The 12,500-nt window shown below is 35.9% G+C and overlaps 2 non-coding genes across 2 annotated transcripts; both read right to left on the bottom strand.

Annotated features, from left to right (window-relative positions):
* Positions 1-8,698: 8,698 nt before the first annotated feature.
* TRNAW-CCA (transfer RNA tryptophan (anticodon CCA)) lies at positions 8,699-8,772 on the bottom strand. The gene has a single exon. It is a non-coding gene; the product is annotated as a tRNA-Trp (tRNA).
* A 190-nt stretch (positions 8,773-8,962) lies between these two features.
* TRNAP-UGG (transfer RNA proline (anticodon UGG)) lies at positions 8,963-9,036 on the bottom strand. The gene has a single exon. It is a non-coding gene; the product is annotated as a tRNA-Pro (tRNA).
* Positions 9,037-12,500: the final 3,464 nt, after the last annotated feature.

Here is a 12,500-nt window from a genome sequence, read left to right as displayed (position 1 = left end):
TTCATTCAGAAGAGGAACCTTATAAAGATCGTATCGATTCTTATCAAAGAAAAACAGGGTTAACTGAGGCTATTCAAACAGGCATAGGCCAACTAAATGGTATTCCCGTAGCAATTGGGGTTATGGATTTTCAGTTCATGGGGGGCAGTATGGGATCCGTAGTAGGCGAGAAAATCACCCGTTTGATCGAGTATGCTAATAAGAAATCTCTACCTCTTATTATAGTGTGTGCTTCCGGAGGAGCACGCATGCAAGAAGGGAGTTTGAGCTTGATGCAAATGGCTAAAATATCTTCTGCTTCATATAATTATCAATCAAATAAAAAGTTATTCTATGTATCAATCCTTACATCTCCTACAACCGGTGGGGTGACAGCCAGTTTTGGTATGTTGGGAGATATCATTATTGCCGAACCCAATGCCTACATTGCATTTGCGGGTAAAAGAGTAATTGAACAAACATTGAATAAGACCGTACCTGATGGTTCCCAAGCGGCTGAGTATTTATTCCATAAGGGCTTATTGGACCCAATCGTACCACGTAATCCTTTAAAAAGTGTTCTGAGTGAGTTATTTCAGCTTCACGGTTTCTTTCCCGTGAATCAAAATTCAATTTCAATCAAGTAGAGCATTCAATTCAGTTATTTTATTTGTGGCGAACAAGTATTTAGTTTATATTTAGTTTATCGGAACCCCCAAGTAAAGTAAAAATAAGAAGAATGTTGTTTTCCTTACGGGCATAAGATCTCTTTGTAGAAAGAATAAGAAGTTTCGGATAATTCCTTTTTTTCCTACAAATCTGTTTTTTTATACCTATATTCATGATTCGTAATCAGGAAGTAGCTATCAACCGTATTATAGATCTAGAATAATTCAAATATAGAAAATTTTAGAATAGAAATCTTGCATATTTCTATATCTACTGAGAACTCACATTTTTACGAGGAATCTCTGTTGGATAGGATTCTAACGAATCCTTTTTGGGGAATTTGTAAGAAACTCTTTCGTTCTTTATTAGAAGATAAGGACAAGAGAAGAAGAATAAGAAAGTGGATTATCATATATATATTTCAGTTATAAAGGTGAATAGGTATACTTAGTTAGTTCTCCATTCCTTGCACTTATTATTCTATACTTATAATAGATATACTTATCATAAGATATCCTTATAAAAGGTACAAATATTAAATCGAGGTATCCATTCTATGACAACTCTCAATTTACCCTCAATTTTTGTGCCTTTAGTGGGCCTAGTATTTCCGGCACTTGCAATGGCTTCTTTATTTCTTCATGTTCAAAAAAACAAGATTGTCTAGATCCGATGGGACAAAATACCATCAATTTATTTCAAGACTTGGACTTGATCATAATACAGATATCTACTTAGTGTAATATGGTACAACCCAACATGCGGCTTCCTCCGAACACAAATGAAAGAGCTCTTATACACGTGGAAACATGATATATGGATCAATGCATTCATTATAGCTATTTTAAAATGGATCAGCAGATGTAGAAAATGGAAACTCAATGTATCTATTTGTGTGTAGATATCCATAGGAGGATCATATGAAGCAGATGCTTTTATATCTAAGCAATTCGATGAATTATTCCTAATAGTTCACATCATATCATAATAGTGCTAGTTGCTGAGAGTTACTTCGGGAACAAAAAAAGAAAAGTCAAATTCATTTGGGTTATTCTCTCAATTCCAATAAAATGCAACTGGATCTAGTATGAACTGGCGATCAGAACGTATATGGATAGAACTTATAACGGGGTCTCGAAAAACAAGTAATTTCTGCTGGGCCTGTATCCTTCTTTTCGGTTCACTAGGATTCTTATTGGTTGGAGCTTCTAGTTATCTTGGTAGGAATCTGATATCCTTATTCCCGTCTCAGCAAATCCTTTTTTTTCCACAAGGGATCGTGATGTCCTTCTATGGGATCGCAGGTCTGTTCATTAGTTCCTATTTGTGGTGCACAATTTCGTGGAATGTAGGTAGTGGTTATGACCGATTCGATAGAAAAGAAGGAATAGTGTGTATTTTTCGTTGGGGATTTCCTGGGCTAAATCGTCGTATCTTTCTTCGATTCCTTATGAGAGATGTCCAGTCGATTAGAATAGAAATTAAAGAGGGTATTTTTCCTCGTCGTGTCCTTTATATGGAAATCAGAGGCCAGGGAGCCATTCCTTTGACTCGGACTGATGAGAATTTGACTCCGCGAGAAATTGAACAAAAAGCTGCTGAATTGGCCTATTTCTTGCGCGTACCAATTGAAGTATTTTGAAATGAACTGAAAAGAATTAATGCTTTATTAGCATTGGGGAAGGAACTAAGGAATCTTCTTTTTTATAGAACTTAACTAAAGCTTTTTCAGAACGCTCATTCGAGCAAAAGCAGATGTATATGGAAGAACCAGAAAACGAACTTATTTTTGCCCACCAAAACTCTTTTTTATGGAAATAAACTCAACTCTTTCATGCTAGTAACAAGTCTAAATGGATTCATCACATATCTTTGAATTGATATGTTAGATACAGATGGATCCTATATTGTATTGTAAATTACCCCTCTTTTATTTTGTCAATCGATGTTTCTTTTTATCCGTTCTTTTCCCGCTTGATGATCAAATTATTGGATCTCTTATAACTATTCTCTTATAACTATAATATAAGATCCAATTTCTCTCGGGTTTTGCCACTCATTTTTGATTTCATCATCCCATCAATATTTTTCATAAATTTCCCCCAATTATTCCCGGGTTATGGTCTGGGTAGCCAGCGAAACTTTTTGAAATAATTGATCTAAGGGGGTTCTTTTGTCTCGAAATCCGAATAATATGAATTACTCGAGGTGGCTCTTTCGGGCATTCACCGAAAGGATGTAATTGTTTCGAATTTGACCAATTGAGAGATCGGAAAACAATATATATTTTTATTTCTTCATTCAGCGCGAACCCTTATTCTAATTCTATATTCTTTCTCGATACAAGGACTAACCAATTAATTACAAATAAAAAAGGGCAGTAGATCCATAGGTTCAATACCTTGTTATAGAACTCATGCTTCATAGAAATATCAGATCGGATAGAGTCGACGAATGAGTTGGTTTCATTAGCAATTCACAGATTCAAAATGCCACAAAAGAAAGCACTCACTACCCTCACCATATCTTGCATCTATAGTATTTTTGCCCTGGTGGATCTCTCTCTCATTTAATAAAAGTCTGGAATCTTGGGTTACGAATTGGTGGAATACTGGGCAATCCGAAACTTTTTTGAATGATATTCAAGAAAAGCATGTTCTAGAAAAATTCATAGAATTAGAGGAACTATCCCTTTTGGACGAAATGATAAAAGAGTACCCGGAGACACATATACAAAAGCTTCATATAGGAATTCATAAAGAAACGATACAATTGATCAAGATGCACAATGAGAGTCATATCCACAGCATTTTGGACTTCTCGACAAATATAATCTATTTCGCTATTCTAAGTGGTTATTCTATTCTGGGTAATGAAGAACTTGTCATTCTTAATTCTTGGGTTCAGGAATTCTTCTATAACTTAAGTGACACAATAAAAGCTTTTTCTATTCTTTTATTAACTGATTTATGTATCGGATTCCACTCGCCCCATGGTTGGGAACTAATGATTGGTTCTATCTCCAAAGATTTTGGGTTTGATCATAACGACCAAATTATATCGGGTCTTGTTTCCACTTTTCCAGTCATTCTAGATACAATTTTGAAATATTGGATCTTCCGTTATTTAAATCGCGTATCTCCGTCACTTGTAGTGATTTATCATTCAATGAATGACTAAAGACTGATCCACCGATATTAATCCAATCATAATGTTTGTTACTTCGTACATAAACAAACCATTAAAAATCTTACTCACTTTTTATATTTCTACCCATCCAGGGATTCTTCCTATATTCCAGTAAAATTATTCCAATACAATAGCAGAATCGTGGACAGGGAACTATACTAGCAACCTACCTAATTTATTGTAGAAATTTTGGGATCAATAATTGGACCATGCAAAATAGAAATACCTTTTCTTGGATAAAGGAACAGATGGCTCGATCCATCTCTGTATCGATCATGATATATGTAATAACTCGGACATCTACTTCATATGCATATCCCATTTTTGCACAGCAGGGTTATGAAAATCCACGAGAAGCAACTGGGCGTATTGTATGTGCCAATTGCCATTTAGCTAATAAGCCCGTAGATATTGAGGTTCCACAAGCGGTACTTCCTGATACTGTATTTGAAGCAGTTGTTAGAATCCCTTATGATATGCAACTGAAGCAAGTTCTTGCTAATGGAAAAAAGGGGGCTTTGAATGTGGGAGCTGTTCTTATTTTACCTGAGGGATTTGAATTAGCTCCTCCCGATCGTATTTCTCCCGAGATGAAAGAAAAGATGGGCAATCTGTCTTTTCAGAGTTATCGCCCCACTAAAAAAAATATTCTTGTGATAGGTCCTGTTCCTGGTCAGAAATATAGTGAAATCACCTTTCCTATCCTTTCCCCGGACCCCGCTACTAAAAAAGACGTTTACTTCTTAAAATATCCTATATATGTAGGCGGGAACAGGGGAAGGGGTCAGATTTATCCCGATGGGAGTAAGAGTAACAATACAGTCTATAATGCTACAGCAGCAGGTATAGTAAGCAAAATCATACGTAAAGAGAAGGGGGGATATGAAATAACCATAGCGGATGCATCGGACGGACACCAAGTGGTTGATTTTATACCTCCAGGACCAGAACTTCTTGTTTCAGAAGGTGAATCCATCAAGCTTGATCAACCACTAACAAGTAATCCCAATGTGGGTGGATTTGGTCAAGGAGACGCAGAAATAGTACTTCAAGATCCATCACGTGTCCAAGGCCTTTTGTTCTTCTTGGCATCTGTTATTCTGGCACAAATATTTTTGGTTCTTAAAAAGAAACAGTTTGAGAAGGTTCAATTGTCTGAAATGAATTTTTAGATCCACGTATTTATCAACATCAAGTTTATAAAAAAAATCAAATTCTTGTTCTTGCTGATCGATGTAATTATGTATGGTCAAAAAAAAAAGCTTTTTTATTTGCTTGCTTTGTTTATACTGTTTTTCTGCGAGATGCCGGGAATTACTTGGATTCCACTGCTAGTATAGTAATAGAATAGTATTCTATTGCGAAGAACACTATTTAACTTGAACTTGACTACCCGTTTTTCAATCCAAATTGGAGTGGTGTGATTATGTCACTATTGGCAAATTTGAAATGCCACGAAATATATCAATAGTTTTCTATGCTATTAGAATAATAGAATCAAATTCGAATAGAAATAGATAATAGACATACGTGGTAGGAGACTATAAAGTAAGGGATAAATGAAAGGAACAACCGATTCTAGGAGGTATTACTCGTCTTCCTAATCTTCGACACAAGAAAAGTAATTTTCCACCTTTTCTTGTGTCGAAAGAATAATGATTCTTGATCTGCTTCGTCAAAGAGTACTATTCCTTTTTTACATTTTTTCTAGGTTTATCGGAACCTCCTTGTTTGGATTTATAAGAAGTGGTGGGCAAGCAAAACAAAAAAGGGGTAGAGTAACTCATTGAGTAAATAGAACTTCTTCAATGAACTTCTAAAAAAAGTAAAAAACAAAAGAAAATTGAAACTTTGATGAGATAATAAATAGAGTAAGATTCTATTAGTATAGAAATGCTTTGGGTGATGTCTCGTCTACAGGTCTACAGGAATCCATATTATGTCATCCAGAAAATGGATTGATTCCTTCTTTCTTCTGATTTTGGACGAATTGATACTATGTAGAACATATATTCTGAATCCAATCAATGGGATTAATTCTTCAAAAACATTATCATAAAAAATGGAATAGCGTGATTTGAAACATCGGAGCAAAAGGCCCATTTTTTATTTCTACGAATAGAATATTATGATTATGTTAACTGGATGAACTTCGAACTTTTATGTTATGGAATGAATCAAAGTCTCGTTGTAAGAGTAAGAACTCAACGGGACCTTACCCCCTTGTCTAATTCGAGGGGTAAGGTCCCGTTGAGTTCTTACTTTCTTTTTCCTGTCTACAACTTAGTTCATATGATTACTATAGGGATGAACCCAATCCGGAATATGAACCGTAAAAGAAAACACCTAGTGAACCGATCACAGGAATACCAGCTACAGTACCTATCAGCCAAAGAGGAATCCTTCCAGTAGTATCGGCCATTTACCCCACTTCCCTCCACATTTCATCAAGTGGTCATGCTAGAGACATAAACAGTCATGGATAATTATGAGATGAGATCCGTCCGAATGGGATAAGAGAATTCCTACTATTCTTTTTCTTTCTCTTAATTGAAGAAATAATTGGAAAATAAAACAGCAAGTACAAAAATGAGTAATAACCCCCAGTAAAGACTGGTACGATTCAATTCAACATTTTGTTCGTTCGGGTTTGATTGTGTCATAGCTCTATAATTCAATTCGGATTAGGTTTATCGTTGGATGAACTGCATTGCTGATATTGACCCCAAAAAAGAAACGGTAGGTACAGCTAGTCCGTGAACAGCCAACCATCGCACTGTAAAAATTGGATAGGTTCGATCTATAGTCATTGGGGCCTCCTAAAAGGATCTACTAAATTCATCGAGTTGTGCCAAAGGATCAAAACGGCCAGTTATTAATGGAATTCCTTGTCGGCTCTCTGTAAAATACTCGTTTGGCCGAGGGCTTCCAAACACATCGTAAGCTAAACCCGTGCTGACGAATAACCAACCCGCAATAAATAGGGAAGGTATAGTAATGCTATGAATGACCCAGTATCGAATACTGGTAATAATATCAGCAAAAGAGCGTTCTCCCGTGCTTCCAGACATGCTGCGCTCCACATATTCTTGTACAGTCAAAGGGGGATCGATTCCGTGAAAGATGGGATCAGTAAATGGAAACCCACTGATCTTGAATCTTTGTGAGATCGTCAATAGTGTACCGAGGGCATCTTTAGAGTATACCGAATCAGTATAGCTATCCTTCTTCTGACACAGCAACGCAATTTCAATCAATATCGAAACCAAAAGAAGTGGTACATAATTGATTTCTTCCTTTCTTGTTCCTTATATATGCGGAACCGTGTGCTATTCAATCGAAAATTTTTCAAATTCCTGTAGTAGTATAAGTATAGGGTTCTTTCCATTACTAACTTTGGACTAGAACCCGAGGATCTGGTAGAGTGTGAGTCCAACGGGTTCTAATAATTCATGAAAGATATTATCATATTCACACAATTCAATTAGATACGAAATCTAGAACCCTGTTGTATATGTATAAAAGAAAAAGGTTTTTGTTCAAATCCTTTCAGTTCAAGAAATCGGTTAGTAGTACAATAAGATTAGTAGATAGTATTCAATGAAAGAAAACAAACAATAGTTGGAACAATCAATATGCGTGATGCAACCGTTGCTGCATTACATCCAAAGGTTCCTTCTTGACTAGCTCCAAGGATAGGACTCCCTAATATGGAAAGACAGCATGTAGAACCTAAAACCAAAAGATAATAGAATTACTAGTCTTAAAATTGAGTTGTACCGAACTAAGGCTTTTATTTCTTCGAGCGATCGTGCGACACTTTTTTCTTAGCAGTCGAGATATTATGTATAATTAATGAGCCTACATGCTTAATCTAATGGGGTAACCACTGAATCTAATGAGGTAAAGCAAAAGGTATTCTAAGGTCCTTTGTTCCAGAATAGAAACTGGATTCTATACAATTAAAAAAGAAAAAATTTTCCAATTTGATTTAATTCCATAGTGATTCAAAGAGAGTTTCATTTATAAATGAAATTCCACTACAAGGTTCTTTTCCTATTACTTTACCCACGAGTTGCTCAATGAATCTGTTGAGTCGAAATCACGGCATGGGTAGATGTCACAGATGATGAATCAATCTTTTTTTTCCACTTCTCTCACTCTATCTTTGTTAGTGACGTCTATAATGATAAATGATAATGAAAGATGAATCAAAAACTTTCAATTGGAACGGATTCTATCAATTGGTATTTTTTCGTATCCTCTTATCTTTCAAAAGCGGAAACTTAGGTAAGTTTTTTATAACCATATGTATAAAAAGAACGTATCTCATTTAGCTCCCTCATGCCTACTATAACTAGTTATTTCGGTTTTCTACTGGCGGCTTCAACTATAACCCCAGCTCTATTTATTGGTCTGAGCAAAATACGACTTATTTGAATTGAATTCTAAATTCATAAAAATAAATGTTTCTGTGAGATTCTAGGCACTCTAGAATGCCTTCCCGCGTCAATTGTAAATTCTTGGTCATTGAGATTCATGGTCGATTCGGATTAATATTTAAAGATAGATATTACCTCTCTTTTTTCTTCCCCTTTCAAACATCAAACAAATCGAAATGATTGAAGTTTTACTATTTGGAATCGTGTTAGGTCTAATTCCTATTACTTTGGCTGGATTATTCGTAACTGCATATTTACAATACAGGCGCGGTGATCAGTTGGATCTTTGATTAAGTAAGATCTCGTTTTTTGATTGACCCCCTTCTTTTTTTAACCCGCAGGAGGTCAAATTCAGATTCAGGTTGCTGTTCAAGTTAGTGAAGTTATTTCATTGAAATTCGACCTAAGAAGAACAGAATCACGCTCTGTAGGATTTGAACCTACGACATCGGGTTTTGGAGACCCACGTTCTGCCGAGCTGAACTAAGAGCGCTTTCTTATCACAATAGATAAGACCGTAAAGAAAAGAAAGAAAAGGATTCTTTTTGTACGCCCAATACACCTTGCATGCAGATAGTATCATAAACTGAAATGAAAGATTGAGTCTATCCAATTTTCATCGATCTCAATGGATCCCCCCGTTATTGCCCATACTTGTTACTGCCCGTAGGAGAAGGAATAGGTAGGGATGACAGGATTTGAACCCGTGACATTTTGTACCCAAAACAAACGCGCTACCAAGCTGCGCTACATCCCTTTCAATTGGTATACAGTGTCATTGTAGAGAATCCCTGTCTTGTTTTCCACATCATTATTTCCCCATTGATATACAATTTCGCTTGCCATTTTTTCTTTTTGGTCTCATATAACATATAATAAAAAATTATATACATATGAAACCCAACATATAAACATATAAATAAATTAATATTTATCGGTAATACTCAGGAAGAAGGGGGCGTCTTTTTCTGTTTTAAGGAAAGGGGAATCTTATCTACCGGGTCGTTGTATATATCCATTGTTGTTAGGGATTCCGCGTACAAATACAAGTGATCCTTAACTACATATGCATCTGATCATATATGTATTACAATTAAAGAAGGAGGATTTTCAATGCGAGATATAAAAACATATCTCTCCGTGGCACCTGTGCTAAGTACTCTATGGTTCGGGTCCTTAGCAGGTCTATTGATAGAGATCAATCATTTATTCCCAGATGCGTTGACATTCCCCTTTTTTTCATTCTAGTTATTGACATGAGAAGGGACGAAGAAGATTAGTGATATAATAAATTATCTCTGACTAATCCTTCTTCCTCTCTTTTCTTTGTTTTCTTCTTTTTTCGGTTTTTTAGGATATGTAAGGGCAGAAAAATAAAGAATCAAAGTGGATTCAACCTCAGTAAAACTCGGGTCAGGCTCAAATTCTACTATTAATAATTAATAGGGGGAGTACGCAAATAGCAATAAATGTAGTTCTAGGGCAACAAAATCATACAAGATACTTAAACGAAATACTGTACTAGGGTTAGAAATAATTAATAGTTAGAAATTGTTGTATCACTTATTATTATTGCTCTATTGATTGCAATGAAATCTTTCATAATTGGATTTCGAGTTAGCAACTTCTATTTTTTTTTTTTTACTTTTTTTCTTCGTTTCGGATCGAAAAGCGAAGCGTTGAGTGAATCCAAAATTCAAAGGAGGTTCATGGCCAAGGGTAAAGAGGTCAGAGTCAGAGTTATTTTGGAATGTACTAGTTGTGTCCGAAACAGTGTTAATAAGGAATCGCCGGGCATTTCCAGATATATTACTCAAAAGAATCGACACAATACACCTAGTCGATTGGAATTGAGAAAATTCTGTCCCTATTGTTACAAGCATACAATTCATGGGGAGATAAAGAAATAGATTGAAGGGGCGTGTGTGTGTGCTACCCTTCGAAGTAACAAGAACAAATTACATATAATATATAGAAACAAATCAAATCCTATTTTGGTCGGATCCCAAATGAATTCGAATTCAGAAATAGGATTTTAGAGATAAGGAATAAACCATGGATAAATCCAAGCGACCTTTTCTTAAATCCAAGCGATCTTTTCGTAGGCGTTTGCCCCCAATTGGATCGGGGGATCGAATTGATTATAGAAACATGAGTTTAATTAGTCGATTTATTAGTGAACAAGGAAAAATATTATCTCGACGAGTGAATAGATTAACCTTGAAACAACAACGATTAATTACTATTGCTATAAAACAAGCTCGTATTTTATCTTTGTTACCTTTTCTTAATAATGAGAAACAATTTGAGAGAACCGAGTCAACCCCTAGAACTACTGGTCCTAGAACCAGAAATAAATAGGCCTACGCCTCAATTGAATCAAAATTGCAATTCGAACCCCAACCCAGGTTGATGTTTTGTTCGAAAAATTAGAGAATCCAGATTGGATTGTCATGTCATAAGAAAACAAAATAGAATCGGGGAATAAAAAGATAAAATCTTTTATTTTTATTATTGAAACGTGTTCGTTCATTTTTACTACTTTATCGTAGTAATTTAGACTCTACCTTCCCGGAGTTCATTCTCCGGGGAACTCCGCTTAAATCATTCTGGTGGATTCCTTCCAATCCCCTTATTTAATGATCTCATTGGAAATCATGTAAAGACAATTCCTATTTGATATAGCTATTTGTGCAAGTATTTTACGATTAAGAAGCAACTGCCTCTTGTGCAGATCGTGTATTAATCGACTATAACTATAGGATACCCTATTCTCACGAATTACTGCATTTATACGAGTGATCCACAAACGACGAAAATCTCTCTTTTGCCTGCCCCTATCTCGATGAGCAGAAACCAAAGCTCTCATTTTCTGTTGAGTAATAGTTCGAGTAAGTCTTGAATGAGCCCCTCGAAAGGTTGATGCAAATAAACGAATTTTTGTTCTACGTCTCCGAGCTATATATCCTCGTCTAATTCTGGTCATTGAATCAAATGAAACTTTGATGAATAACTGATTGATTTCGTTTCTTTCAGTCATTCTTTTTCCCCCTCCTGGTCTATTAATAACAAAACTCATTCTTCCGGTGTATAAAATAAAAATTCCAATGGCTTTTGCTACTATGACCTTCCCAACCACGATTTTTTTTGAAGCATTTCACCTCGAAATAAGAAATTGTATCGATACTCGGTATCCAAAAAATAGTAAAAGTAAATTAAGTCGTAAATGTAAATGAATAAATAGTGGGTTCCATCGTTTCTATGGTTACTTTTTAAACGGTGAGGTCCTTTCTATACACCGGAGCCCCTTCCCTATTTAGTTTTAGTAACTTGTACAGTTCACACTCTTTGGCTCTACCCATAAATTCTACAGTAATAGGTCTTTTCACAATGAGATCTACCCATACAGTAACGGCATTTAATTATGAAGGTTGGTTAGGTAGCTGACCCTGTTAATCCGTTCTTGCAAGAGTGGGAGCATAATTTTTCTGCTTTTTAAATACCATTCCCCGCTTAATGGATAACCATTTGCTACCAATGGGGAATTGCTTCTCATCTCCAATTGAGGTGATTGGATTTCTACCAATGGAAACCATAAATTTTATACACAATAGAGGTCTTTTTTTAGATAGTGAGTGGAACTCTTCCATTCTATCCTATTCATTGGTACTGATCATTGATACTGTCAAAATTGTCTCCTTTCTTTTGTTCCAGTTCATGATCTGAACGAGTCGCACATACACCCTAGTACATGTTCCTCGACGCTGAGGACATCCCCGAAGAGCGGGGGATTTTGTGACATTTCTGATTGGCTGTCTTGTGTTTCTAATAAGTTGTTTAATAGTTGGCATGCTGAATCGTATACAGAATGGGCTGGTTTAGATCGATCCTAACCGGATGATTATGAATTACGTCGATTTCATTGAATATTTTACCCCATTTTACCTCGGTAAGAAGATAAAATATCAAATCACAGTTCATTCAATTATGGTTCGAAATGGAATCACGGATTTACGTGAAATCCTCGGTATTTTCGACCGCTACAAGATCAACAATTCCATGGGCTTGGGCTTCTGTTGCTGACATAAAAACATCCCTTTCCATGTCTTCGGATACAACCCATAAGGGATTGCCCGTTCTTTGTACATAAACCCTTGTGAGGGTTTCGCGGAGTTTCAACAGTTCTTCCGCTTCCAGGACAAATTCTCCTGTTTGTGCCTC

The sequence above is a fragment of the Eschscholzia californica genome, unplaced genomic scaffold, assembly GCF_041429995.1.
Source record: "Eschscholzia californica isolate CP2 unplaced genomic scaffold, dmEscCali1.0.p SCAF_145, whole genome shotgun sequence".
In the NCBI taxonomy this organism is placed as follows: domain Eukaryota; kingdom Viridiplantae; phylum Streptophyta; class Magnoliopsida; order Ranunculales; family Papaveraceae; genus Eschscholzia; species Eschscholzia californica.
The sequence above is the reverse complement of the archived record's forward strand: the minus strand, read 5'-3'. Positions and strand labels throughout refer to the sequence as shown.